The sequence below is a fragment of the Papio anubis genome, chromosome 19 (genome assembly GCF_008728515.1).
Source record: "Papio anubis isolate 15944 chromosome 19, Panubis1.0, whole genome shotgun sequence".
In the NCBI taxonomy this organism is placed as follows: domain Eukaryota; kingdom Metazoa; phylum Chordata; class Mammalia; order Primates; family Cercopithecidae; genus Papio; species Papio anubis.
In genome coordinates, this window is record NC_044994.1 from 27425544 (window position 1) to 27450233 (window position 24690).

A 24690-nucleotide genomic window follows, 5' to 3' on the forward strand; every position below is an offset into this window, starting at 1 on the left:
TTAAACATATTTAAAATAGTAGCTTTGAAATCTGCCTGTTAAATCAACATCTAGAGTACTCAAAGACCATTTCCATTGACGTCTCTCCTGCCCTCCACCCCAATCCTTAGTATGGATAGTACTTTCTTCATTTTTTTTCTATGACTCATAAACTTTTATTGAAAATTTCATATTTTAGATAATATAAGAACTCTGGATTCATTTTTCCTTTCATCCTCAGAGGGTCTTGATTGTTGCTACCTTATATTAATTAGTTTATTACTTGCCCGGACTTGATCTGCAGAATCTGTTACCCTTCAGTGTGCATCTGCTGATATCTCTATCAGTTTTTTAAAAAATTCTTATCTGTTGGCTGGACGTGGTGGCTCACACCTGTCATCCTAGCACTTTGGGCAGCTGAGGCAGGTGGATCACCTGAGGTCAGGAGTTCGAGACCAGCCTGGCCAACATTACGAAACCTTGTCTCTACTAAAAAATATATATATATATATATATACAAAAATTAGCCGGGCATGGTGGTGGGCGCCTATAATCCCAGCTACTCAGGGAACTGAGGCAGTAGAATAGCTTAAACCCAGGGAGTGGGGGCTGGGAAGTGAGCGGAAATTGTAGTGAGCCAAGATCCTGCCACTTCACTCCAGCCTGAGCGAAAGAGCGAAACTCCATCTCAAAAAAAAAATAAATAAATAAATAAATTCTTAGTTTTTTTGCACAGGTGGAAGGGTTGGCTTCTTATGGGTCACCTTTGTGTCTGCACAGCTTAATGAGACTCAATAATTGGTCAGAAATTGTGTTCAAATACCATACTTTGCTGCTGGTGGATCTGTGATTGAAATGGGAAATGTATTCAAATTTGGGCCAGTTTTCATCTCTGCCCCAGGTGTTACATTAACACTGGGCCCTCTTGGGTCTCCACTGTGCATGCATACAGGTTCCTAGACAGGGATATGGAATGCTCGTCAAGCCCTCAATGCTAGCTCATTTCCATGACCATCCTGTTAAATTTCTGGTCATCCCAACCAGGATTGCAACTTCAGGTTAGGAAATCTGCAAGCTTTTCCCACTTGCTGCTGGCTGTAGGTTTCTACTCTTCACTTCAAATCAAGTGAAGGCCTGTGCTGTCCAGGTCAAACAACCATGTTGACTGGTGGAGGCAGTTTCAGCAAGAATGCCATATATTTCCACTGTGTTTACTTGAATCTCTGTAGTTTCTTGAGAATATAAATTTCTCAATTTTTTTGCCCCTTGCCAATTTCCAGAGCCCTGAAATAATTGTGTGTTTTGTTTTTTGAGACAGAGTCTCGCTCTGTTGCACAGGCTGGAGTGCAGTGGCGCTATCTCGGCTCACTGCAAGCTCCGCCTCCTGGGTTCATGCCATTCTCCTGCCTCAGCCTCCCGAGTAGCTGGGACTACAGGCATCTGCCACTATGCCCGGCTAATTTTTTGTATTTTTAGTAGAGACGGGGTTTCACCGCGTTAGCCAGGATGATCTCGATCTCCTGACCTTGTGATCCGCCCGCCTCGGCCTCCCAAATGAAATAACTGTTTTTGACAATTTTGTCCAGTTTTATAATTGTTTTGCAGGGAGAGGATTTGTTAACCACTTCACTCCTTCATAGCTGGTAGTCCCATCTATATACAGTATATTTCCAAAGAAATGGATTTTATTTTAAGCATGACATCTTATTAACTTAGACATGACTGCATACTAATAAGTAAAGCTAAATTTAGAGAAACAGTGGTTCATTATAGTGTGCCTTTGACATTTTATGATCCAAAACAGAAAAGATTTTTCAAAAAGCATTTTGAGATAATTCTTAAGCTTTCAAGCCTTTGATTTGAAAAGTCTATTTATCTGAATAGTAACAGTCTCATATTTTCATAGCAGGAAATTATTTCAAGCGTTTAATTTAGCAAGAAGCATATGAATGAACTGGAGCCTAAATTAAAGAATTCCAAATTTATTCCTGACCCTGGTTGTTATTGAGGGATAATACAAATATTTCCCTGGTGTCCAGTGAGAGATTGAAGGAATTTTGAGGTCATGATTTATATATTTGCCATCCTCTTTTAAATGGATTCAGCTGTGATGTCTGTGGCACCAGGAGAATTTAAGTGTCTGCCTGAGAGCCAGGACTCTGTCCATGTCAAGCTCTCAGCCAGACCACTTCCCTCAGATCCTTACTAGTTTTCTTCTTCTTTAGCCCATTCCAATGACCCCTGGTTTGGATGAGGACATAGGACGAGGGGCTGCAAGATCCGGAGCACATCTAGCTCTGGCCTCTGGGGCCACATGGTCACCTGGGGAGACTGAGACATCCAGGAGCCGGGAAGCAGAGCAAAGAGCCATCTCTGAAGAGGAGGAAGAACACATCGAAGAAGAAGGTTTTTCTTCAAGAACCACCACACACTTGCTTTCGGATGAAGTTTAAAGCCATTAAGCTTCCCCTCCTACTTAAAGCTCTTCTTCTCTATTTTTCCTGCATGCCCTGGTTTTTATCAGTGACAACACATTGTTCCCTAAGTCTCACTGTCTCCCAAAGAGGAGCTTGTCTCCCCAAGTCTGAAAATATCAGATAATATGCTTGCAACTTCATCTTGATGGCTTAATTTCCGCTCCTGTCATTTACACTTCACTTCCCTGTTTTGTCTCCTTCATCCTGCCTTGCCCAACCCTGGGAGACTCTGTGTCTCCCATATTACTCCCCTGCTCGGGACCTGAATGACTCCCTACTGCCTCCCTAAGCCAGTTCAAGTTCCCCTGGCTTCCTGGGCCTTCCATAATCTGTCCTGGCCTTATCTACCCCCACTTACTTCCCAACTGGGAGGTGTTGTGGCCATGGCAGAGGAAGGGGTAAAAGACCAGTCATTCAGCCTTGTGTGACTATAAAGCAGTATACCTATAACAAAAATTTCCTGGCTTTTAGGAGCATAAAAATAAGTTTTACACAAAATCAATAACAGAAGCACTCAGATTGAAGCGTATTTTTAAAGGTATTAGTGGGAGTGATTCAGAGTCAGCAGACACAGGGTGTGGACATGAGCTTAGAATGGCTTCTCTGGAGCAAAATCTGTGACTTGATCCTGCAAAGCAAAAGCTGCCAGTCCTTTCTCATCACTATCCCTTTCCTGGTGTGACATGATTATGGTCAGAACTATGTTCTCCAAAAGGATCCATTGAAGTCCTACCCCCAGTACGTCAGAGTGTGACCTTATTTGGATATAGGGTCATTGCAGATGTAATTTGTGAAAATGAGGTCATAGTGTAGGCCCTAATTTAATATGACTGGTGTCCTCATTAGAAGAGGGAAGAGGCCGAGTGTGGTGGCTCACACCTGTAATCCCAGCACTTTGGGAGGCCAAGGCGAGCAGATCACCTGAGGTCAGCAGTTCGAGAGCAGCCTGGCCAACATGTTGAAATACCATCTCTACTAAAAAAACAAAAAAATTAGCTGGGCATGGTGGCAGGTGCCTGTAATCCCAGCTACCCGGGAGGCTGGGGCAGGAGAATTGCTTGAACCCGGGAGGCAGAGGTTACAATGAGCCGAGATTGTGCCATTACACTCCAGCCTGGGCAACAAGAGTGAAACTCCATCTCAAAAAAAGAAAAAAAGAAAAGAAAAAAAAAAGAGGGAAGATGATGTGATGTGGAGACACAGAGAGAGGCCAGCGTGTGAAAATGGAGGCTGAGATTGGAGTTATTCTACCATAAGCCACGGAATACCTGGGGCTATCAGAATTTGGGAAAAGCAAGGAAGGATCCACCCCTAAGAAATTCAGGGAGGGCATGCCCTGATCGTACCTTGATTTTGGACATTTAGTTTTCAGAACTGTGAGAGAATAAGTTTCTGTCCTTTCAGCCCAGCCAGTTTGCGATGCTTTGTTACAGCGGCCCTAGAAAACAGATAAACATGACATGCATATTTTGTTAAAGTCTGTTCACTCTGACTTTGACTTCTACGTATCCAAGATAGCAGTCCCGTGTCTGCTCCCTGGGACAAAAGCCCACCTGCCCTGTCCTTCTCTCCTGGGCCACCAGGTCCTGCCATGTGTGGGTTTGAAGCTTTGGGAAGCAGGCACATTTAATAGATTGAATTTCATTTTTCCCACAACTTCTAACCCTCACAGAGGAGAGTATAACTCATGCTCACTGTGAAATCAGGGCTGTTCTTGGGCTCCTGGTGAAGTGCTATCCAGACCTGGCTCTGTGACTCTGTCTGAGGAAAACAGCAGGAGTGTGAGACCAGTGCCTTGGATGCAAAGTGCTGTCCTTGGGAGAGGCCAAGCAGCGATGGCTGACTGGTGATGATGGTGGCAAGCGACTCCATCTCTGGACTCTGTCTTGCCTCCTCCCCGAACCGTGCAGGGCCCTTGCACAGGCTGTTCCCTCTGCTGGGAGCTCTCTAACCTGGCTCCTTCTCCTACTTTGTGCCTTGCCTAAGTGTCACCTTCTTCCCTAAGGGAGCAATGTTGTCTCCCCTCCCCATACGCATCCTCTCCAGCCCATTCTTTGCTTGTCTCAAAACATTCATTATTATTCCTCAGTATTTTACTTGCTTGCCCATTTATGGTGAACTAACAGTGTTGCCAGCTTTATCCCCCATTGGCTGCTACAGTCTAGTTACTCAGCAGCCAGAGAAATCTGTTGAAACTGAAGTCAGCTCACATCACTCTGCTGTTCAGAACCCTCTGAGGCTCCCCAGACCACTAATAGTAAAAGCTCAGGATCTTACCATGCCTACTGGGGCCCTTGGGTCCAGTCCCAGCTATGTCCCTGATGTATCACCTTGCTCATCACACCAATTCCTCAGTGCCACTGAGAAGGCCAGGTGCTCACCTGAAGTGGGGCCTCTGCCAGGGATACTGTCTCCCCAGATGCCTGCACAGCCATCTCTTTCACCTTTTGCAAGTATTAGCGAAATGTCACCCTCTCAGTGAGCCCACCTTGGCCACCCTATTTTTTAAACTTAAAGTTTTCATTGTGAGATAACTGTAGATTCACATGCAGATGTAAGAATGCAGAAAGATGCCTGGTACCCTTTACCCAGCTTCCCCCAGTGGTAAATCTTGTAAACCTATGTACAATGGCGCAAACAGGATATTGACATTGATACAGTTAAGATACCAGGTGTTTCCACAACCACAAGGATCCCCATGTCTCCAATTTGTAGCCAAACACTTTGCTCCTGCGCCAATCCCTCCATAAACCCTGGTAACCCATCACCTCTTCTCTATTTCTATGATTTTGTCAATCTCAAAAATGCTATAGAAATGGAACCATGCAGTATGCAGACTTTGGGGATGGACTTTTTTCACTCAGAATAAATCCTGGAGATTCATCAGGTTGTTGTGTGTATCCATAGTCAGTTTTTTTTTATTGATGAGTCATATTTCATGGTATGGATGTACCACAGTTTGATTAACTATTCGCCAACTGGAAGACAGCTGGATTGTTTCTAGTTTGGGGCTACTATAGATATAGCTGCTGTGAAAATTCATGTGTATGCTTTAATCTGAACACAAGTTTCCATTTATGTGGGATAAATGCCTAAGACAACAATTGCTGGATCACCTATTAGTTGCATAGTTACTTTAAAAAAAAATTTTTTTTTTGTTTGGAGACAGGGTCTCACTGTCACCCAGGCTGGAGTGCAGTGGTGTCATCATAGCTCACTGGAGACCCGAACTCCTGAGCTCAAGTGATCCTTCCAACTGAGCCTCCTGAGTAGCTGGAACTACAGGCACATGCCACTGTACCTGGTTAATTTTAAAATTTTTATAGAGACTGAGTCTTGCTTTATTGCCCAGGTTGCTCGAACTCCTGGCTTCAAACAATCCTCCTGCCTCAGCCTCCCAAAGCATTGGAATTACAGGTGTGAACCACTGAACCCAGATCTACATATTTACTTTTTTTTTTTTTGAAACGAAATCTCGCTCTGTTGCCCACGCTGGAGTGCAGTGGCGCCATCTCGGCTCACTGCAAGCTCCACCTCCCGGGTTCACGCCATTCTCCTGCCTCAGCCTCCCCAGCAGCTAGGACTACAGGCGCCCACCACCACGCCCGGCTAATTTTTTGTATTTTTAGTAGAGACGGGGTTTCACCGTGTTAGCCAGGATGGTCTTGATCTCCTGACCTTGTGATCCACCCGCCTCAGCCTCCCAAAGTGCTGGGATTACAGGCGTGAGTCACTGCGCCCGGCCCGTATTTACTTTTTAAGGAAGCTGTGGCTATTTTATTTTCAACTGTACTCTCCCTGGTCCCCAGCCCCTTCTCCAAACATCTGATACCTTTTGCCCTGCTTGCTTTTTAGAAGCACTGATGCAGACACTAGATATGAAGTCAGACCTCTGACCAGTGTTCCTCTATCAGGGGAAAGCTTGCTGGAATCACCAGCACACACAAAAGCCAACATGTCCACAAACAGCGTAATGCGGTGATGATGACAAGACAGAACCTGTGTGAGAATTCCCCAGCTGAAGCACTTTGCAAGAAAATCACATTGAGTTCAAAAGTTAAGTTAGTGCTATCTTTCATGAAAACTTACCACTGCAGGAAAGTTCTAACTCCAGAAACACTCCTGATTTGTGAGCTGACCAAGCAGAGCTGTGGTCCAAGCAGAACCTCACCTCGCCAGCAGTGTTTCCAGGCACCCACCAGTCCCAGGGGAGCAAGACCTTTCGCAAATGAGCAGAAACATTCTAGTTAGAAACATTCCGAGACCCCTAGAGGCAGGGGAATCAAAAGAACTGTACTTCATGCCGAAAAGTGAAAACCAAATAAACAAAGTTCCCTGTCACAGGAACTGGTCAGCTCAGCTGTGTAAGTGAATGGCAAAAACATTCCTGGGCTCTGTGGAAGCCCCTGGAAGAAATCCAGAACCTTCTGTACTTAGCCTGACCGGGGGTGGTTGTTATTACCTAAATTTCTTTATGACTTAACATATCGGTTCCTTTCATTTCAAACATTTGCTTGACATTTGTAGTGATTAGGTGAATGCTGGAAGAAGTGATTAAATGATATTGTAAAATAATATTTTGGCCTGACTCAAAATAGAAATATTTATAGTGTTCCCACTAATGCCAGATGATGTCAGCCCGATTATCGTGCTGCTTTTTAAAAAACATGCTAGGCTGAAAACAGAATTCACAAACAATCTAAAGTGAGCTGAGGTTCTAAGAGGCTTTGTCTCTCTAAACCCTCTTTCTGTCTGCTATTTGGCCGTAGCAGCAAAGCCCATGCGCTTCGATCAGTGTGGTGGATGTCAAGCACGGTGGCTCTGGGTGTTGGGAACTCACATGTCTCATTATCTGAAGAGGAAACCAAAGACTGGAGAGATGGCTTGAGTATCACTGAGTGCAAAGGTCTGTGTCTCCTCCTAGCCTTGTGCTGTGGGATTTGAAGGCCACAGTGCTTTCACTCCTGCAACTCCTGTTCCCCACTTTTCTTCCCTGCCTTTTTCTCTCCCCGATTCTTATCCCTCCTTTTCTTTTCCCTTCTCCTCCCACACTAAGCTGAATTCATTAAACTAACTAACTAAACCAATGAGGTCTCGGCCTAGAAGCATCAGCCTCTGTAGTGGAGACAGAGGTACAAACTCAGTGCAATACACCGCCATGCCCTGCAGAGAGCCGCCACTCATTCCTGGGCAACTGGAGGAAGGAGACGATGCCTGGGCCCAGAGAGTGGCCTATGCCAAGGTGCAGACCTCAGTGTTACTCTCCAACCCGAGCCCAAGCCTGCCCTTGCCCAGACCCACACCATACCAAGTGCCATCTGGACCTGTCCTGGCAGCCCTGGGCTTCCTTCCAGAGTATCATGGGAACTACAAGGAGCAATCACTGTAAAAAATCACTCTTTACAGTGTCTTAGGGAGGAAGGTGAGGGTCTGAGGAAGTTTCATGGCAGGCTTCAACACAATCTCTGGGGAAGATGATCAATTTGTGAAAGAAAAGCCGAAGTCATTTCCAGGAAGTCTTCAAAGACTAAACTATAAATGCTTAGTGAGCAGTGCAGGACATGGATGGGAGGAAAGGCAGGTGCCTGCCCCGGCCTGCAGCCCTGGGTCAAGAACCACGGGGAACACCATTGTCTTCAGAGTCCATCAGAGGCCCCAGGGCCTGGATTCATGGGCCAGGCCATACTGGACCAGGCTCATGGTGGTTCCTATGTTAGTCTGCCTGGGCTGCCTTACCAAAATACCATGGACTGGGATGCTTAATCAACAGAAATTTCTTTTTTCACATCTCTGAAGGCTGGAAAGTCCAAGATGAAGGTTCTGGCTGATTTGGTTTCTAGAGAAGGCTCTTTCTGGCTTACAGACAGCTGCCCTTCTCCCTATGCCCTGGCATGGCCTTTCCTCCATGCCTGCACACATAAGCAAAGAGAGAGAGTGACAGAGAGAGGAGGGGAGAGAGAGAGAGAGAGGGACAGAGAGAGAGAGAGAAACAAACTCTTCTTACAATGACGTGACTCCTACCAGTGCCCCACCCTATGACTTCACTTAACCTTAATCACCTCCTTATAGGCCCAATCTCCAAATACAGTCACATTTGGGGTTAGGGCTTCAACATATGAATTTTGGGGTAACACGAGTCAGTCCACAGCAGCTCCCCAGGAAATGGTGTTCGACTTTCCTAAGTAAAGGCCAGGGATTCCTTGGGCATCAATTTGGTTAAGGTCTGCACATGCACCATGTCAGTCACTGCTCTGGGCCATAAAGAAGTCAGGGCACCTTGAGTACCCCCGCCCTGGCAAAGACTCAGCTAAGAATGCGGGATGTTATGCTATGCAAGTTCCTTCCAAATCAAGCTACAACCCCCACCAAGGTTGATGTGCAGACACAGGAACTGTGTGCCGGCGCTTAGTCTTGAGAGCTGGACAGAAAGAGAGGTGGACCATCAATGTATCGTGGAAGGCCTGCATTTGAAAAGGCCAGGCATCCTCTGTTTCCTTCCCTCCCTGGTGCAATGGGGATGATACAGCAAATGCCGTGCAGGGCTGCTGTGGCACTTGCATGAGATGACGTATGTGGAGTCTGAGAAGAAGTGGAGGGAGAAGGGAAGGCAGGCAAAGGCATAAGGGAGATTCGTCTCCTCACTTTTTCATGGCACCATGGGAAGCCCGCCCCTGGGTTGGCAACCCCAGCTGCCATCTCTGTCTCTGGCACTATGCATCCCTGGTGTCTGTCTCTAAACCTAGACTCTGAAAGATCCACCACGTGTCTAGCAACCAAAATTAGAGACCTGCTGCTCTTGCTGCTGCTGAATGGAGAGCAAGCCAGCATGTGGGCTGGAAGTGCAGGGCAGCTTGGCAAACTTAGAAGCTGTTGCAGACCAGAGGGAGAGCCACCTGCTTCAGGAAAAAGGACATGGGGTGTGTGTGTGTGTGTGTATGTGTGTGTGTATGTGGGTGTGTATGTGTGTGTGTATGTGTGTGTTGAAGCCATGAGTTCTTCCAGCAATTGGGCATGGCCTTGGGAAGCTGCAAACATATCCTAAATTGACAGCAAGATTCAGGGTCTTGGGTCTCAGTGTGTCCAAAGGCCTCTCGTCCTGGCCTAGGGCAATGCCCCTAAGTGTGGATGGGACAGGAGTTGCAGTGCCTGTCCTTTTACACCAGGGGAGCCCAGTGAGAGGGTGACACATATTGTGGCACATGTCTGAGCAGCATGTCCCCAGAGGCTCTCTGTAGGGGTGTGTGTGTGGTGGGGAGGGACAGAAGTGGGGGGCAGTTGGGGGAGTGGATGCTGTAACACTAAGCTCCTTGCTCTCCTGTCCCTCTGAGAGGGATAACCCAAGAAGAAGCTTACACAGAAACGTGTGACCCCTGCCCTGATTCCTGTGGGGTAGGGATGACAACGTAGTTCCTCTGCAGCACAGTCTCCCAGCCGTAGAGGGGATGTCTGCTTCCACACCTAGTAGGAGGGAGCAAAGAAGACTCAAGCCTTTGGTCAAGTCACGATATTCTTAACAAAATAAAAAATGGCTTAGGCCAGGTGCGGTGGCTCATGCTTGTAATCCCAGCACTTAGGGAGACTGAGGCAGGGGGATCATTTGCAGTCAGGAATTCGAGACCAGCCTGGCCAACATGGTGCAATCCTGTTTTTACTAATAACACAAAAATTAGCCGGGTGTGGTGGCGCACACCTATAATCCCAGCTACTGGGGAGGCGGAGGCAAGAGAATCACTTGACCCTGGGAGGCAGAGGTTTCAGTGAGCTGAGATTGCACTGCCTTGTCCAAAGAGTGAAACTGTGTCCCCCACCCTCCAACAACAACAACAAAAAATGTGCAGTGGCAAGGTGTATGGGGCAGGTACAGCTGTGGTCAGGGAAGTCTCATGTGGGAAGTGACAGGCGAGAAAAGAAGGAGGAGCTATTGTGAGCCAAGGGCGTATGGGGTAAGAGGTTTCCAACCAGAAAGAAGAGCAAGCACAAAGGCCCCAAGGCATGTAAATGGGGGTCTTCACTGGGCCAAGAAGGAAGAGGATGGATGCCCACCTGGGCCTGGATCGGACTCCTCCTCCATGTGATCTTCAAGTAGTCCTCTCACCTCCTGATTCTCCAAGTCCCAGGCCACCTGGAGACAGAACAGACTTTGTGACAATGGGCCCAACCCACAGTCATGCTAAGGCCTCCTCTTCTTCTCCCTAGGGCAATCCTTCCTTGTCTCTGCTTAATCTGTCTCTTCCCTTGAGGGCCCTGGTTCACACTGTTCCTCACTCGGCTTGTTGTCTTCATCCCCAACCCTAGGAAACCCCCAGTGCCGTGCAGTCCCTGGAATTATTCATCTCAGAACCTAGAAGACAACTCCCACCCCCAGGGTTTTCCTATGAGACCCTCTGGGCCTCACAGGGCATTAGAGTCAATGATTCATTAGATATTTTTGAGGATTTGTATCCTATGATTATGAGAGAAATCTCTAAAAATGTAATGCATTCCTCGCTACCTTAGGATCTAGTGCAATGAAGGTTTTATCCTTTTGCAAACTGCCAAGTCCTTATTACAATACTATAGAATCGTAATGTGGTCTTTGAGAACATTTACTGCTCTGTTCTACAGATAAGCAAAGGAAATGTAGGGTTATATGTACATTGGCCCCAGGACAAACCCTGAAGCATACCTGCTTGTAGAAGCCTGTGATTTCAGCCTGGTGTTTTGTTTTTGTCATTTGACTTGTTCTGAAATAAAGTAAAATGAAGACTGTAGCTCTCTGACCTGCTGAACAGCAACATTTGATAAAACTTATTACTGATTAAGAGAGGCTGTCTTCTGTCAACAAGTTTTTTTTTCCCCCATAGTAACTCTTCTTCACTGTTATCAGGGCCCTCTGAAGTGACTTAAATCCATACCACCTATTGTTACCTGGGCTTCATGCATCCACAGATTCTCCCTCCATTTAAACTACCCACTCCCTGAGAGAAGCAGCAGAACATCGTAAATCTCTGTATTTATCCCCTATGGAACTGAGGAGCCACAACACACAAAGTCCCCAACCAACTTGCTGAGCTAATTTGTGAAAGGAAAACAAACCTCAGGATCCCAAACTCACTAAGCCAGAGGGAACAGTCGGGCTGGAAACTGTGTCATGCAAACCTACCTCCCTCATAATTTGCCCACTAGGAAATTTCTCATGGGCCCCAAGATCTTTACGCTAGAACAGCTCTGTTGAATTTCACCCTGACGATGTGAATTGACAGCTTATCTTCACTGGTATGGGACAAAGGAGAGAACTCAAAGTCATTTCTCTGCTCACCTGAGACAAATGCATACCTGTTTGCTTCCTCTGCCCTATGTTTATTTCATCTTATGTAAAAATGCAGATTCTCTGAGCTAGATGAATGCATAAGTGACTATTCCTTTACCCTTCTCACATGTGAACAGCTGATCAAAGACTCAAAAGAACAATTGTTTGCCTCTTATCTACCTACAGTTTTTTAAAATTTCTTCCTCTTTCCCCAATATCTGCCCTTTCTCCTTTAAATATTGAAACCCTCATAATCATCTTTGAAGAAAGGCACAGACCTGTCTCCCAGGCGTGCATCCTCAACCTTGCAAAATAAATTTCTAAACTGATTGAGACTTGTCTCGAGTACTTTTTGGTTTATAAATTCTCAACCATTTGTAAGATTCCTGCAAAAATAATCCAATACTTCATCACTTCTAGGGCCTGAAAAAGGGTTCAGGGCCCATTGAAAAATAATTTTCAAGTCCCACAGCATAGTTAGATAGATTTAAATTCTTTACATGGTATTTGATGGTATTTGTACTGACATGTAGCTATGCTATAAAAGCAAACACCTGCAAAATCTCAGTTGCTTTAAAAAAAAAAAAGCCTTATTTTATATATATATATATATTTATTGAGACAGAGTCTCGCACTGTTGCCTAGGCTGGCATGCAGTGATGCAATCTTGGCTCGTTGCAACCTCCGCCTCCCAGGTTCAAGCAATTCTCCCGCTTCAGCCTCCCGAGTAGCTGGGATCACAAGCAAGCACCACCTTGCCCAGCTAATTTTTGTATTTGTAGTAGAGACGGTGTTTCACTATGTTGGCCAGGCTGGTCTTGAACTTTTGGCCTCAAGTGATCCGCCCACCTCAGTCTTCCAAAGTGCTGGGATTACAGACTTGAGCCACTGCGCCTAGCCCTCCAAAGCCTTATTTCTTGCTCATACTCCATCCATCATGGTCAGGTGGAGGCTCTGCTTTGCTGAGTGTCACCTGCCTTCAGGCGTACAGGTGACAGAGCCTTTCCCACCAGGAGCATTGCTGTTCTCATGATGGCATGTATGTGTTTCCTATTGCTGCTATAACAAATTAAAATCAAATTTAAGTGGCTTAAAACGTCACAAATGTATTACATATAGCTATAGAAGTCAAAGTCTGAATTGGGCCTCACTGAGCTAAAATCGAGATGCTGGGGCTGTGTGTGGTGGCTCATGTGTGTAATAGCAGCACTTTGGGAAGCCGAGCCAGGCAGATCACTTAAGGTCAGGAGTTCGAGACCAGCCTAGCCAACATGGCAAAATGCCGTCTCTACTAAAAATACCAAAATTAGCCAGGCATGGTGGTGCATGCCTGTAATTCAGCTACTAGGGAGGCTGAGGCAGAATTGCTTAAACCTAGGAGACAGAGGTTGCAGTGAGCAGAGATCATGCCACTGCACTCCAGCCTGGGAGACAGAGCAAGACTCTCTCAATAAAATAAAATAAAATAAAATAGAATAGAGTAGAACAGAACAGAACAGAACAGAACAGAGACATGTTGGCAGGGCTGTCTTCCTTCTGGAGGCCCTAAGAGAGAATCCTTTTTCTTGTATTTTCTATCTTCTACAGACCACCTGCATTCCTTGTTTCAGTACTCCTCCCTCCATATTCAGAACTGGCAATGTAGCATCTTCTCTTTCTTCAACTTCTCCTTCTCCAACTTCTGCTTCCAAGGTCATGTCTTCTCTTATTCTTTTACTCTTATTCTCTTACTCTTCTACTTTCTCTAAAAAGTCCTCTTGTAATGATGTTGAACCCATTTGGATAATCAAGGATAATCTGCCTATCTCAAGATTCTTAACTTACATCTGCATCATACTTATTGCCATGTAAAGTAACATATTCACAGGTTCTGGGGACTAACGTGGATTTCTCTGGGGGGCTGTTATTAGCTGATCACACAGAGAGAAGTGATGGTGCCCAATCACACGCAAGGCTTAAATATTCTGCCCAGAAGGAGGATACTTCATGCCCTTCACATTTCATTGGTTAATCAAGTCACATGGCCACACCTAACTTTTATAAGGTAAACGTACAATCCCTCCATGTATACAGAATGAGGATGAGAAGAAAATGCCATGAATTCTGCTTCAGCGTTTGGAGGAAGAATGCAAAAGGTTTTCACCATCATGGTCACAAGATAAAACTAGAGGAAACAAAAATCATACTTTTCCATTTGGTGAGTAAGTGGCAGATGCAAAGAAGCCCTGATTAACTGAATTTCAGGTGGTGATGAGCCCATCATGGTTGAGTCAAAAGGCCCAGTGGAGGCCAGCACCTCTTCTGCTGAAGAGCAGGCTCACCACAGAGGAAGACTATGTGAACGAGAGGCAGCCAAGCTTTTCATGATAGTTCATAAAGACAAACATAAGCCCACAGACCCAAGAAGCTGAGCAAGTCACAGCAGAATAGATACAAGGAAAATCACATCCAGGCACTTCATAGTCACAATGCTGAAAAGCCTAAGTTACATACAAAAATCTTTAAAGTAGCCAAAGAAAAGATACATTATATACATAAACAAAATTAGGGCTGACATCTCATCAGAAACAATGAATGCCAGAGGACAATGGAACAAAAGCTTTAAAGTGCTGAAAGAAAAATACTTGCAACTCAGAATCTATAAATTACCAAAATATCTTTTAAAGATCAAGGCAAAAATAAAAGCATTTTGGTTAAACAAAAAGAGTCATCTCTAACAAATTTGCACTCCAAGAAATGGTAAAGAAAATCCTTAATTAAGACTGATAGAAAATGACATCAGACTGAGCAAGTTAACAAGATAGAAAATAAATTCCAGACATCAGGAACAAAAGGAGGTTATTATTGGCAATGCTGCAGACATTGAAACATTAAATAAAGGATTTTGAACAACTTTATCCTCAAGAATATTGACAACTTAGACAAGATATGCAAATTACTTGTGCTGTATTTTTTTTGGTAGAGACAGGGTCTTGCTCTGTTGCCCAGGATGGTCTTGAACTTCTAACCACAAATGACCCACCTGCCTTTGCCTCTCAAAGTGCTGGGATTACAGGTGTAAGCTACTGTACCCTGCACCTGATCTAATTTGGTTTTGAGCGCTGTCTCTGGAAAGTTGTCCATAAGCCAAGATATCCACTCTCTAGGAGAGCCTTGACTAGGGTAAAGTTAGGTTTAAGTGTGTGTGTCAGGTGAGGCACAATGAAGAATTGTAACCAAAAATGTATGAGATAGAAGGAATTTATTACTTATAGTTCCCAGGGAGATTGGGGTGCTGATGGGAGGCTGATGGGAAGTGTAGAGGCAGTAGGGAGCTCAACTAGCAAGTGATGGGGAAGAGGGAGAGGGAAATGGGGAAGGAGATGGAAAGTGAAAAGGGTAGGAGGGAGGACCTATGAGGCTATGCCTATATTAAGGTCATAGGTGTTACCTTTTAGGCTTTCTCACAGGGATTGTGGATTACCTAATTTAAAGAAAATACGAGCAAAGAGGGGAACTTACTTTCATGACTCTGGTGTTGACCATTAGGTTTTATCACAGTTAGCAGCTCTGAGGTGTGTTGGATTTGGGGTCAGTGGGATGAAGAACAAGTGGGCTATATCAGAAATAAAGTTTTAACTAGGCTAAAGGAGGTGGGGTATGGCTGGGTTTCAAACAACTTATGTAAGGCCTAAAGATGGATGCCAAGCAAGTATATTAAACATATTTATAATACCTTTAAAAAACGACATACCAAAACTGACACAGGAAGACATAGAAAATCTGAAAATCTCCAAGTTGATTTTAAAAATTGAATGTGCAGTTACTTGCAAGGAAACTTCAGTCACAGATGGCTCTACTAAATTCTATCAAACTTGCAATGTAGAAATTATACCAATTGCACATAAACTGTTTCAGAAAATAGGGGAGGAGAAAATCATTTCCCAATTTTTAAATGTTTTGGCCAGCACAATCCTAATACCATAACCAGACAAAAAACATTACAAGAAAAGAAAACCACAGACCAATATTCCTCATGAATATAGACACAAAAATCCTTTAACAAAATATTAGCAAATTGAGCCCAGCATTTTTTAAAAAGAATAATACAACATGACCAAGGGAAGTTTTTCCAAAGAATGCAGTGTCGTTTTATTATTTTAATATTTATAAATCCATATAATCCATCACATTATCAGAAAAAAAGAGAAAACCCATACAGCCGCCTCAACAGATACAGGAACAGCATTTAACAAAATTCAATACCTCTTCATGATACAAACTCTCAGTACACTAGGAATAGAAGGGACCTTCCTCAACCTGATAAAAGACATTTCAAACAAAACTACAGCTAGGCCAAGTGCAGTGGCTCATGCCTGTAATCCCAGCACTTTGGGAGGCTGAGACAGGCTGATAATTTGAGCCCAGGAGTTCGAGGCATGCCTGGGCAACATGGAGAAACTCTGTCTCTATAAAAAAATACAAAAATTATCCAGGTGTGGTGGTGCATGCCTGTAGTCCAGCTATAGGGAGGCTGAGGTGAGAGGATTGCTTGAGTCTGGAAGAGGGAGGTTGCAGTGAGCCAAGATGGCACCACTGCACTCCAGCCTGGGTGACAGAGTGAGACTCTGTCTCAAAAAAAAAAAAAAAAAAAAAAAGAAAAGAAAAAGAGAAAGTATTTTATAACTTGAGTGGTATTATAATGTGTTATGTACCACAAATAGGCAAATCAAGACACCAATGTTATATTTTGAGATATTTGTACTGAGAACAAGAGAAGCTTCTTCCCAAATTTCCCTTTGAGAGCATCTCTCCCCTTCTCAAATCGTCCCTCTCCCCATAAAACAATGGCAGCCCAAGAAACATTTGATGGATGAAAATCAGACACATGTTGATAACCTCACCAACTACTGCAGGAAAGAATGGGCTAGACTTTGCATATGCACGATGAGGTATAGAATCTACTTGTTTGGGTTTATTGCACCTAGCTATCACTGGAAATTACTGCTTGTTTATCACAATTCCCACAGGGTAGAATGTGGTGGAGTAAGTGGGCATTCTGAGTCATTTCCAAAAACTCTTTCAAGGGGTGTACTGCAAATAATACTATTTCTTAAGGTAGGAGCAACTTTCACAATCTGTTCAAGTCCTAACAAGTAATACATTACATTTTGAATCAGAATAAGTCAAACCAGAATTTTAAAAGTACATATTAATAATAGTTCTTGTGGATTGTGTAATAGTTAAAACAGCAGTTAAAAAAAAAAAAAAAGAAAGAAAGTGGATTTCCCACTTAGTAACTAGCTGATACTTTATCATAACTAAAGTTTGAAAGGCAGCATTTGGGATTCATGAGTAAGATTTTCTTCCATGACATCTGACCAAGCAGTTGCTGCTCCATTCTTTCCTGCAGTAACCTTTATTATTATTTTAAAATAAGCTTTCAAATTTAAAACAGTTTCAGATTTACAGAAAAGTTACAAAGATACTACACAGAGCTCTATAGCCCCAACAGCAAGTTTCCCCTGTTATTCACATCATAACACTAGTGTGACACATTTGTTAGAATTAAGGAACCAATAGTGATGTGTCATTATTAACTGAAGTCTAGTTTATTCAGATTTCCTTATGTTTTGCTTCGTGTCCTTTTTCTGTTCCATGGTTCCTTCTAGGATACCAGATTTCACTTAGTTGTCATGTCTGCTTAAGCTTCTCTTGGTCATGACGGCTTTTCAGACTTCTTTATTTTTGATGACCTTGTCAGTTTCAAAGACCTTGTCAGTTTCAAAGACTATTGGTCAGGTAGTTTTTAGAATGTCCTTCAGTTGAGATTTGTCTGACGTTTTTCTCATAATTAGGCTATTGGGTGTTGGGAAGAAGACCACAGAGGTGAAATGCGATTCTCATCACATCCTATCAAGGGTACACCGTATCAACATGACATCACTATGGGCATTAATAGGATGATTTTTTACCTTACGAGGGAAGCATGGAGCTCCCTGAAGGATGAACCACACCTCAGTTTCCAGGCATATGTGGGACAGGCTGTGGGGAAAGGGGCTTGAGCTTCAGATTCAGTCACGGAAAAGGGAGAGAAACCTGGCCAGGCAGAGATCATATGCCTGCTGGGAAGCCACAGCGATTTACACTGCTGAGTGAAGGATTGCTGAGTAAATATTGCTCCCAAGGAGGGAGGATGTGCCCTGCCGCCTGCTCCCACCCAGTGCCTGGTAAGTGGATGCCCAAAAAGGCTTTTAGCTATGCTGCAAGGAAGCCCAGGAATCCTGTGGGTGGTGGCAGTGGTGGTGGTTCAGGTGGGAGTAATTTATGAATATGAGTATTTGCTTAGGAGGCAGAGGTTATGTTTAAAATGTGAGCCTGTTTAAGGGAGCAACCTAAGTAAATTAAGGCAAAAGCATTACATAGATATGGCCCAAACCAGGCTGGTAGGAGAAATATGCCTGAGGCTTGACCCCATGGGTTAGGAGCCAAAGGGGTGGATGCACCCCAGGCTAGCCTGGAAAGGGATTAATTCATGGGCTGCAGGGCCCCAGAAGGCAGGAGCCAGGTGGGGTGGTCATAAAACTGTCTGTGTAGCCCAGTGGATGTTGGCCATGCCTCCTCCCCAAACCCACTGTGGATCAGTGATGGACGGATGGCATTTCCCGTCTTTTCTTCTTGCTCACCCTCAAGGACTCTGTGCAGTATGCAGGCCAGGATTCTCTCAGGCTGTGGGTTTCCACATGTGCTCCTGCATGGAAGTCCCCTGGCTGCTGCAGGATGTCCTCTGCAGAGCCCCATCCTGTCCTCCTTATCGCAGCTGCAGGCAGCCTGAGCCACATTCCTCCTGCCTGAGTCACTGTCCCAGGCCACAGGCTGCCTTGGCCTATGGACCTCCAGCTTGACCTATGGACCAGGCCACTGTCCATTCCATCATTTGCCAGACACTGTGGAGTGTCCCTGCCCTTGAGATCTTACCCTGGTGACCATGCAAGGCAACAACTGTGGAGCTGGGGGACTGCCAAGGTTCCATGGAGGAAGGCAGAGGGCAGAGGAGCGGCAGGGGAGCCTCCTGGAGGAGGCGACTGCTGAGCTAAGTGCTGGGGGATAAGGGAGTGCTCTGGGTGAAAGGGGATAGGGGATGAGCTTGCCACATTGTGGGAAATGAAATGCTGTGTTGAATGAAACTCATTTAAGGAGACACTAAGCTAGAAATTTTAATGGGAATTAAAAAGGACTCTTCTATACCCAGGATGGAGTTCTGAGGATGGTGCAGCTAGGATGCAAAGTCTTGATCCCTTTGTTAGGAACTTCTCTTCAAAAAGCAGTGGGGTCCAGATGTAGTGGCTCACGCCTGTAATCCCAACACTTTGGGAGGCCAAGGCTGGAGGATCACCTGAGGTCAGGAGTTTGAGACTAGCCTGGCCAACATGGTGAAACCTTGTTTCTAATAAAACATACAAAAATTAGCCAGATGTGGTGGCACACACCTGTAATCTCAGCTACTTGGGAGGCTGAAACAGGAGAATCACTTGACCCAAGGAGGCAGAGGTTGTAGTGAGCCGAGATCGTACCCCTGCACTCCAGCCTGGGCAACAGAATGAGACTTGATCTCAAAAAAAGAAATTAAAAAAATAAAATAAAATAAAAGGCAGTGGGGTTGGGTGGATGGGGATCCCAGGGAAGGAAAGCCAGGCCATATCCTCCTAGACAACTCTCCTCTTCCCAGCAGCCTCAAGACAAGCTTCACTATGATCCTGTGGTGCTTGGGCAGAGGGTCCAAAATTGCTGAGCCTCAGTTTCCCCCAGGGTTAAATTGGAAGCAGTAGTGCCTGCCACAGAGGGTACTGAGGAAGTCCTGAGGGAGCAGTGCAGGGCCCTGCTTATGCAAATGGCCAGTAAGTGGTGTTTGTGACTAATGACAAAATGGGATCAGGCCTCTCCCTAAGGAGGGACCTGCACAGCAGGAGGCTCAAGGCAGCTAGGGTCCGGGAAGAGGCCAACATTACCTGTCCTAGAGCTCTCCCTCTGGTTTTCCCTGTCCCTGCTTACGCTGAGTAAAAACACAGTCCAGGCGTGCTAGCTTATGCCTGTAAGCCCAGCATTTTGAGAGGTCAAGGCAGGAAGATTGCTTGAGGCCAGGGGTTCCAGGTTGCAGTGAGCTATGTTTGCATCACTGCATTCCAGCCTGAACAAAGCAAGACCCTGTCCCTACAAAACAATAATAATAACTTTAAAATTAGCCAAGTGTATCTATAGTCCCAGCTGCTCGGGAGGCTGAGGCAGGAGGATCCCTTGAGTCTAGGAGTTCCAGGTTGCAGTGAGCTATGATGGAACCACTGCACTCCAGCCTGGGTGACAGAGCAAGACCCTGTCTACAGAAAAGAAAGAAAGAAAGAGAGAAAAAGAGAGAGAGAGAAAGAGAGAAAGAAAGGAAGGAAGGAAGAAGGAAAGAAAGAAAGAGAGAGAAGGAGAGAAAGACACAAAACACAAGCTAGAATTTCTGGAATAATGTGGGTCATAGAATCTTTAGAAATGGGGGACACCTCACCACCTATTGCTCCCAGCCCTCTCTACCCCCTCACAATTTCATCCAGACAATTTCGGTTCCTTCCCATTCAATGACTCATAAGAGAACAAAACAATAGTTTAAATAAATACTACATCTGGCAAAGCCATTCAGCATTTTACTGTTGGTTTCCACTCAAATATTTATGAAGCATATAAGATGTGCAATGCTCACTGCTAGGTGTGGTAATGCCAGTGGAAGGTAGTTTAAATTAAATGTGTCCACCCACCCTTCTGCTTTAAACAAAGTGTATTAGCCAGGTTTCTTCAGGAAAACAGAGCCAATAGGCTGTGTGTATACATATATATATATATATACACACAGAGAGAGAGAGAGAGAGGTTTACTTTAAAGAATTGGCTCATAAGATTGTCGGGGCTGGCAAGTCTGAAAACTGCAGGGCAGATGGACAGGCTGGAGACCCAGGGAAATGTGAGTCTGAGGAGGGCCTAGAGGCTTCTTTTCTCTCTTCGCGGACCTCACTTTTGTTTTCCTGGAAGGCCTTCAGCTAGCTGGATAAAGCTCACACATATTATGAAGCGTAATCTGCTTTACTCCAAGTCTATTGGTTTAAAATTTTAATCTTATCTAAAAAACACCCTCAAGGAAAAATCCAGACAACATATGACCAAGTATCTGAGTACTGTGGCCTAGCCCAGTTCACACATGAAATTAACCATCACAGAACGTGACACGGGGTGATGTGCTTCTCATGCATGTCCAGGCAGTGTTCCTCTGCTTCTCCTCGCCCTCCGCAGGTAGCTCTAAGCCAACCTTCTCCTGCCACAGGACACAGGGGCTGAGAAGGAGTCCTGGGCGTGGATGCAGGGACCCAGCTCACAGCCTTCCCTGCCTCTAGTTTCTCTCTTAAACCTCAGGTTTCTTAGGTGTAGAGTGAGCCCACGGCTACACTTGCCTCAATATTGTTGTAGGCATTAGATGGAAACAACGTGCGTGGGGTGCATGGTGTGCCATCAGGTGCAGTGGCTGTGCTATCAGGAGGGCTAGGGGCTCTGACATAGAGCAGGGCGGAGGGACCCTGGATCCTGATGGGTGGCGGTGGGCTTCCCTTATGGACAGAGGCAGCAGAGGACTGATGGTCTAACCTCAAGGAGTTTTTCCGAGCTCACAGGAAAGTGTTAGCAATCCTCCCAGTCCAGAGCTCCTAAATTGAGTCTCTCTCACTCTTTATAAATTATATTGTACTCTTTCCAAAAATTCTAAGATGTTTAAGTTCTCCTTCTTCATCTTCCCACCCCAAATCCACTCCTTTTTCCGAAGGAGACAATCATTAACTCCTTAGCATAAATCATTTTTCACATCCTCTCTTACCGATTTTTTTTTAAATTACAAAAAGGTGGTTGTCTATATTTGTGATTCTATTGTTGTTCACTTACCAACGTATTGTATGTATTTTTCAATATCTAAATCTGACTTCATAGTAGTAGGCTTTTTTAACTTTCTACTCAAAATAGAGAAGAAAGATAAAGAAGAAAAACAAACAAAAGACTTCTTACAAACAACATGTAAACCTTGTTGTAGGCCAATGAAATCAGTTTTCTGGGAAAGCATCCACATTGCTCAGTCCTCTTTTCTCTGAGAAGGGCCCTGGCCCAGGTGATGCTACTGGGAGGCCTTGCCTGTGCTCTCCAAGACCCCATGTGCACCCGGAAGTCCCCACTTATAGATCCCATTCCTAGAGTGTCCTCCTTTGCGTTTCTCTTTGGCTCCTGTAGCCATGTTTGCCTCTGAGGCAGAGCCAAATGCTGTGGGCTCTGTGCCACTCCGTAAGCAAACAAATGGCAGCATTAAATTTCAAAGAAAATGGTAACAAGTGCACACAAATCCTTGGATTACTGTTTTTCTTTCTTTCTTTTTTCTTTTTTTTTTTGAGACAGAGTTTCGCTCTTGTTCCCCAGGCCGTAGTGCAATGGCGGAATCTCGGCTCACTGCAACCTCCACCTCCCAGGTTCAAGTGATTCTGCTGCCTCAGCTTCCCGAGTAGCTAGGATTACAGGCATGCGCCATCATGCCCAGCTGATTTTTTGCATTTTTAGCAGATACAGGGTTTCTCCATATTGGCCAGGCTGGTCTTGAGCTCCTGACCTCAGGTAATCCATCCGCCTCGGCTTCCCAAAGTGCTGGGATTACAGGCGTGAGCCACTGCGCCTGGCCAGGTTACTGTTTTTCTACAAAACCTTCCAAAGAGCCAAGCAAGGAGTTTGGGGGGAATTGTACAAATGCATACTTTGAGGAACCTCCTTTTTGAGGTCTGATGTTGTCTGTAATAATTTTCCATTGCAAAGAGCAGAAATTCTCATCTTTATCTCTTGTGAGCAATTTCCTTTCCAGATGTTATTAGGGGAGATATCAGTCACCAAGGCCTTGGCTGGCTCCCTGATAAAAGCCCTTGCAGTATTCCACACTGCAGAACCCCAGACTATGCCCTCCAGGATTCACACTGGAAAGACCCAGGGCTCCAAGCCACTGGTGGATGTGACTCATCTTCCTGACCCCAGGGGAGGGCAGTGGTGTGTTTGGTGCACACTGTGCACCTGTCAGTAGTCAGCATCCTGTAGGCCAGGAAAACACTGACTCTTCTCAGGAAAGGCTTTGACGGCAGTTGGAACAGAAGTACAAGTAGACAGAGGCCACTGAGTTATGGAAGAAAACCAGGCTGGATACAGTTCTGTGTTTACAACAGGAAGAAGGATCCCTCATTTTCCTGCTCAAGCTGGTCATCAAAACAAGTAAACAACTAGTCCCCCCCTTTTTTGTTTTTAGGGTTTTAAGGTTTGCAATTACATAGGAAACACGGTAGTATACATGGTGAATACCAAAGAAGGCATAAAACATGAGTGATTTTTAAGAGGTCCAGTGGGTGATTTCTATTGGCTCTTTGTCTCCCTCATTATCCTAGAGGAGTTCCTTCACTAAAGTCCTCTGCTATTCACCCCACAAATCCCTCAACTCCTCTTTCTCCCCTGGACTCAATCACAGATCGTTGCTTCTTTAGCTATTTACTCCTTCCCTTGTCTCATAAAAAAGTTGAGCAAGCTTATTAGAATACACAGAATAAAGGATGAAAAAAATGGTCAAAATAAGCAATGAAGAAGGCAAGGAAAATAGTTGATAGAGCCAGCAATAAGATGAGCACATGGAAATATCTATCATATGATGTTATTCAGTTACTACAAGCAGGCATGAGCCAAGAGTCCTAGGAGCCAAGGAAATGAGAAATATAACCAAGCTGAAGGTACAAGTCAGGAAAGCTCTGCCTCTCTAATGCACAGACCAGAGGGGAGGTGGGTGATCACAGTCCTGGGTTAAGTGCTTCTCTGACATTTTCTTATTTGATCCTGACAATCTCGTGGGGTGGACATTATTATAACACTCATTTTACAGATAAGGAAACTAAGAATTCAAGAATAAGTCAGTAATGTGCCCAAGACGACAGAGTTACTCAGTTGTAGAAATGAGATTCAAACCCAGGCTATCAGGCTCCATGTCTGGGTCCTGAACCAAAAAGCTCACCCTGCAGGACCACAGTGGGGGAATGGGGTTCTGTGGGACATTTCTGAGACAAATGTAATAGGCATTTTTGTAGGACCATATCTCCTGACCTCTTTCAATGCAATTCCTTAATATGGGCACAAAAGCATAAACCCTGTTGAAGTTCAGCAAAAGCAATTCCTTGAAGCCAAACAATTTGTGCAGGTGCATCATTCTTTGATAACCTAATTTCCTTCTCTATGCACATAAATGAATACTGCAGATTCTATCAGGAATTAGAACAACAGGTATTTATTCAAACCATAGTCAGTCATTCTATGCATCCACAGCCCTCTCTATTAAGATGTATCCCCCACTAGAACCTCAAAGCTGAAGTCTTTGGTCTCCTCACTGTCAGGCTTCCTAACCTCTACAGAGAAAATACTCTTAAATACACAGCCCTCCGGGACAACGGAACACACAGTGAAGACCTCTATTAAGAACCTTTACAGGACAACTTGACCTGTCTTTGGTTCCTTTCTTCTATATTCTTTGTTAGATGTTTTAGGAATTGGGTATTTCCTCTATTCAAGACCTCATACCATTTGGGCAGCATTTCTCAAACTTTCAGCATCTGTAAGCCAGTGCAAGCTAACGCAAAGCACTCACTTTGGGTAAGAGTTCATCACTACTTTTAGTAATAAAAACATCACATTCTTTTTGAAAGCTTTTTTATTATGAAGAAATGCAAACGTACACCAAAAGTAGAATAATATAAAGAACCCCCACGGACTTATCACTCAACTTTAATTGACTCATGGCCAATCTTATTTCAACACGATTCTCATCCACTTCCTCTCTCTCATATCATCCTGAAGCAAATCCCAGATGTCATTATCATTCCAT

The 24690-nt window shown here is 44.7% G+C and overlaps 3 long non-coding RNA genes across 4 annotated transcripts in view; 2 read left to right on the top strand and 1 right to left on the bottom strand.

The window, feature by feature from the left end:
- LOC110741794 overlaps positions 1–2596 on the top strand; it is a 58818-nt gene extending 56222 nt beyond the window's left edge. The window contains exon 3 of the long non-coding RNA XR_002518680.2: positions 2205–2596. This is a non-coding gene — a long non-coding RNA (uncharacterized LOC110741794). The remainder of the gene's footprint in view (positions 1–2204) is intronic.
- LOC116271465 overlaps positions 1–24690 on the top strand; it is a 95137-nt gene that overhangs the window by 56798 nt on the left and 13649 nt on the right. The gene's annotated exons all lie outside the window — the stretch shown is intronic.
- Positions 1946–10044, bottom strand: LOC108583072. 2 transcript variants are annotated; one of them, XR_001897336.2, is made up of 4 exons: positions 9810–10044; positions 6546–6675; positions 3803–3894; positions 1946–2352 (listed from the first exon to the last, which is right to left on the bottom strand). It is a non-coding gene; the product is annotated as an uncharacterized LOC108583072 (long non-coding RNA). The 2 variants fall into 2 exon arrangements; XR_002518679.2 differs by lacking the exon at positions 9810–10044 and having other exon boundaries at positions 6546–8149.